Source organism: Giraffa tippelskirchi, chromosome 3 (assembly GCF_054371585.1).
Source record: "Giraffa tippelskirchi isolate mGirTip1 chromosome 3, T2T-mGirTip1v1.2.pri, whole genome shotgun sequence".
In the NCBI taxonomy this organism is placed as follows: Eukaryota; Metazoa; Chordata; class Mammalia; order Artiodactyla; family Giraffidae; genus Giraffa; species Giraffa tippelskirchi.
The window spans coordinates 22,492,052-22,497,502 of record NC_137277.1 but is presented as its reverse complement, the minus strand read 5'-3'; positions in this window follow the sequence as shown (position 1 = coordinate 22,497,502).

The window sequence follows — 5,451 nt, the reverse complement described above, 5'->3', positions numbered from 1 at the left end:
TACAGAACAATATGTGTGTGTCTACACATTACCTAGTGTGAGGAAAAACAAGAGTGTATGTATTATGTTTGTTATTTTTAGAGACTATACCTAGAAAGTGAAAATAATTGTTGCCTCTGGGGAGAGGTGGAACTGTGTATCTGGGTGACAAGGAAGTGAGACATGTTTTTTATTCTTGTACTTTGAAAACTTTGTGCCATTTGTATGTCATCAGTTAGAAAACAGGAATAATGTAAAAACTCAGTTTCACATAGTCACAAGCACTGAGTAGTATAATTGGAAAACAACCTGAATGAGGGAAGGAAGGCAAAGGAGGGAGGAGGAGGAGGCCACTTGGGATTAGGTGGCCAGAGACCTTTCTGAGAAAGTGACATCTGCGCTGAAACTCGCTTGACCAGAAGAAACCAGCCCTGCTAACGCCTGGGGGCAGATTGTTCTAGGCTGAGGGAACAGCCAGTGCAAAGGCCCTAAGGCAGGAACAAGCTTGGCATCTTCGAAAAACAGAAAAGAAAGCCACATGACTGGAAGGCTCTGTGACCTAAGTAAAGGCCAGAGACCAGGTTCTGGCAGGTCTCAGGTCAAGGTGAAGAGTTTAGGCAACAGGAACCCATTAGGAGGTGTTTTAGCACCGGAGCTAATGAAATGATCTGATTTATGTCGAAAACATTTACTTTGGTATTGTGTGGGAGAAAGGAAGGACTGAAAGGGGACAAGATCTAAGATTAAAGACCCATCCTTTTGCCTATGGAACTGATGGAAGCTTAGACCAGCTGGTGCTGGCATTGGGAAAAGCTTAGATGAATTGGAAGAGGAATTGATGGATTTTAAAAGATGATTGTATGGGAAGTGCAAGGAAAGAGAGGCATGGGTTCAGTCAATGAAATCATCTGAAACTGGAACTGTCCCCCTTATATCAAGACTTCATGGTTGCCACAGCTTTATGCTTCTCAAAGCTTCCTAGTCTCTTCTTCCCCAAACGGAAAGCCAGAGGCAAGAATGTTCTCATTCACACCCCAGTCGTCTGTATCTACAGCAGCAAGTGGGGTGAGCATGGGGTCCTCAAGGCTTGAATGGAGCAGGAAGACCCAGTGCTTGTGAAACAAGGAATCTGGAATCTGCCAAAAAGATGACTCAATGGGGCTTTCAAGGGACAATTGTAGGGGTTGAAAGGGTCACTACTCCCACACCAAACCCTAAAACACTGTGACCAGGAACCATTCAGTGCAACGCCCATATTTCAGATGGCAAAGTGAAGCCTTATTCAAGGCCACACAGCCCAGTTACCATGTGAGGCCAGCCCCTCAGATGCACTTAAGGCACATGGTAAGCAGTTAGCACAAACACACCGACAGCACAGGACATGGGATCACAAGCCGTGACAGCTGTGCGTGCCCAGGCCAAAATGGAAGCCACGGGTGCTCCATGCACCTGCATCAAAGCCAGATGAGAGCTCAGGCAGGTTAGAGAGGGAGGAAGGCCAACTCCCCAGGCCTTGGCCTGCATTCCTGAGAGGGGCTGTGGGGCTGAGGGAGGCGATCAGCACTCCCAGGGTCTCATGTGTCTGGTGTCCCTTTGGGCTCTGCTCCTTTGCTAACCTGGGGACCAGAGTTAACAGACTGGCCTCCGAGAGGTTAGGTTGCAAGTTAAGGATAGATTTTCTGACCAGAAACTTCCAAATTACTCTCCTGTGGCCCCAGAGAGGCCTTGTGCCTACTTTCGGGGGACTCCTTCCAACCAACTAATTCATACAGGTGCTTCCCCAGCAAACCTTGCCCCAGACTAGAGGCCTTGTGGGGTAGGCCCCAGTTTGTGACCTGGACCTCGAACTGTGGCCTGAGTCTCCTCCCTTTTTCTGTTTGTTTTCAACCCTCTGACCCCAGGCTGGCTGTTGAGGTAGCCAGAGAGGAGGAGACTCTGGTGCCAACACATGTGTGCGCGCACACACAAACACACACACACACACACACACACAAGGCCTCCTGTGCCCCCAGTGTCAGCGGCTGGTCAATGATTGACTGGTATTTCACAGGCTGCTGGTTCCAGCCCCCAGCCTGTTGACCCTTCGAGGTCACCTCCCTGAGCCAGAGCCCCTTCCTGCCTCTTCAATGCTGGTGGTCACCTCCACTGCCTGCGGACCCAGTACCTGCCGCCAAAGACCTTCAGTCACTCTCTTCCTCTGCAATTGTCTCTGACTCCCCAGGCCCCTCACCGGACCCTTCTGGCAAACTCTCAGGTTCCTCCAGCAACCCCGGCAGTCCCCAGCCCCCCCTGCTCCCCCTGAGGCCCCCCCTCTGTCTTTGTCCCTCAGACATCCCCTTTCCTTGGCTGTCCTGCCAGACCCTGCTGGAGGGGCAGTTGAGGGGAGAAGCGAATCAGCAGCACCCACCCCTGCCCCCCTTCCTCTCCTCTTGTCAAACACCAGACAAGGTTTTCTCCCCTTCCTTCCTGGCTCTGAATGGGCTCTTTCTCTTTGGGAAACTCAGCCCCTCTGGAGCCTCCTCCCGGGGCGTGAAGTTCTGACCCCCGCTCCTCCCCCGTCCCCACTCCCCCCCCCCCCGCTGGCTCCGCCCTCCCCCAGCAGCCCTCCAGGACCGAGCATTGTTTCCAGCCCAAGTTTCCCCCTGAGATCTGAGATGCGGAGAGGGTGGGCTTGTCCGCCCAGAGCAGGAGTAGTGGGTGGGGAGGCGAATTTTTGTGGAGGGAGGGACCAGTTGTTCCCCGGATTTCTCGGAGGAGCCTCCTCTGACTCCTTTGTGGGGACCCGCAGGGAGAGTGGGTTCAAGCACCCTTGATTCCAGGCTGTGGAGCTGAATGGCTAAAGCCAAAGTCTCAGAGCTCCTCTTCTGCAAAATGGGGAAAGACAACATCCCCTCTCCTGGTGCCCGAGGACTCCGAGAGATGAGTGTGGCTCTGAGACAGAGGGTGGCACACAATGGGGATCGAGTAAGGTGGCACCACAGCAATTTTGCTGGCAGGACGAACCCTCCACCACGGCAGGGAGCACGGGGCCCGGGGGACAGGGGGCGTCTTCAACCCTGGCTCTAACACCCTGATGCTCTCTTGTAAGCCACAAGCTTGCGTGCCTGGTGCAGGTACAAGTCCTCCAGCGTGTGGCCAGCAAATGACTCTTGGAGCCAGAGCAGTGCTTCCTCTCTCTGAAGGGCTGAGAGGCCGCAGGTCTGAGCAGCTCCTTGACTAGGTCCTGGGCTGGGTGACGGGGTGAGAATGAGGGGCTGGTTGTGCGGGCTGTTCCACTTTTCCCTCGTTAGCCCTGACAATGTCTTGGGGAAATTTGTTAACATGTTTGAGTCACCCCTAGAGAAAACAGGGATATTATTGATGCCCATTCTGAAGGGTCACTGTGTTCCCCCCACCCCACCCCACAGCAGTATTTCTTGAACATATGTGACTATAATCCAAAGAATAAATCCATTGTACCTCATCACCCAGGACACACATGACTTACCCCACTTACCTGTAGTGAATCTTTTCGATTGCGTTCTATTTCTCAACAACAAAAAAGTTTTGTCCTGATTGTTGAAATTAGTTTCACAACCAACCCAGTGTTTACTGATCTACAGTTTGAACATTACCGGTTAGGGCCGGAGGTTGACTTACTATGGTCTTGAAGAGGAGTAAGGGGATTTTCCTGGTGGTCCAGTGGCTAAAACTCCTTGATTCCACTGCAGACAGCATGGGTTCCATCCCTGTTTGCTACAGGGAATGGCCAAAAAATAAATAAAATAAAGTGGGGTAAGTTTCAGGCTCCTCATTTGCATGTATGTGTCTAATTTTGTACTCATAACTTTGTTTTCCTTTTCTTAAAGAGAGTTCCTCAAATTGTGTAACTTCAGGCCCCACAAAACCTAGATTTGCCCCAGTATAACTAAACCTGAGACCACTCATTGGGCAGTTTTGTTGTTGTTATTGTTCAGACATTAAGTCGTGTCTGACTCTTTGCCACCCCATGAACTGCAGCATGCCAGGCTTGCCTGTTTTTCACGATCTCCTGGAGTTTGCTCAAACTCATGTCCATTGAGTCCGTGATGCCATCTAACCATCTCATCTTCTGTTACCCTCTTCTCCTCCTGCCCTCAATCTTTCCCAACATCACAGTCTTTTCCAATGAGTTGGCTCTTTGCATCAAGTGGCCAAAGTATCGGAGCTTCAGCTTCAGCATCAGTCCTTCCAGTGAATATTTAGGGTTGATTTTCTTTTACTATGTGCTAGATACTGTGCTGAGAGCTTTGGGAGTATTATCTCCTTTAACCCCTAGCAGTCTGCCAGATGCTATTTTACAAATGAGCCAGCTGAGACATGGAGAGGCTCAGTCACTTGCCCAAGGTCACATAGCTAACAAGTAGTGGAGTTGAGATTTGAACCTAGGTCATCCTGATCCCAGAGTGCCCTGTTCTCTGGACCTTACCATGAAAGTGCTTGCCTAGAACCACGCAAGGAATAAGGAAGCAGTTTAAGAGATGCTAATGTTCTTCTTTCTCCACCCCGGGTAGGTGCCTCTGATCCCCTCTGAGCAGCACAGTTATGCTCTAGGCTGAACATTTCAGCATTCCAACTAGAGTTGCCAGTTTTAGCAAATAAAAATAAGGATACCCAGTTAAATTTGAATTTCAGATAAACAACAAGTCATTTGTTAGGACAGGTATATCTCGTGCAATATTTTGTTGGCATTCCCAACAGAAGCGTAGCCTTCCTTCCATCCCCACCCCCATTCCACCCCCCACCCACCGGATCTTAGCAACTGAGTCTGGGGCTCCAGGTGGAATGCCGGGTGGGGAGGTGGAATGGAGCAGGCTAATAAAAGACAAAGGACAGAGAAGGAATCTTGGATGAATTGGGTGCTGAGTGCCCCATAAAGTAACAAGGATGCTCTTTGAAGGATTGAGATGTAGGTTTCTCCAATTTGACTCTTTCTCCAAACTTGTAGACTCCCTTAAAACCATGCTTTTCAGACCGGAAAAGATACCTAAAAGATTCCAGAAAGGTATGCCAGTGAGTCCTGGATGCCACAGATTAAAGGCAAAACATCCCCCTCTTTGACTAACATTTTCACTTGAGGATGTGCTAGGAAAACCATTATTTGGTATTAAAATAAATAGGCATCTGATGGAGTAGGATGCAAACGGCCAGGAATGTTTTAAGATAAAACCTGCGATTTAAGAGAAAGTTCAGGATGGCAGGCTAAAGTGTTTGCCCCAGACTCTCGGGGAAGGGAGGCGCGATCACCCTCCTCTCCTTTGGGGGGGTTCTCCTTTGGGGGAGTTCTCCATGGAAACGGGCGAAAATTGCTGCCGGCGTCTGGGTGCTGGGAGCGACGCACCCAGGCCTGCGCGGAGAGAGGGAGAAAGTGAAGCTGGGAGTTGCCACTCCCAGGGACTTGCTGGAATGCGGTTGGGGGGGGGCGGCGAGCTGAGAGCGCGCTTGCTCCCAATC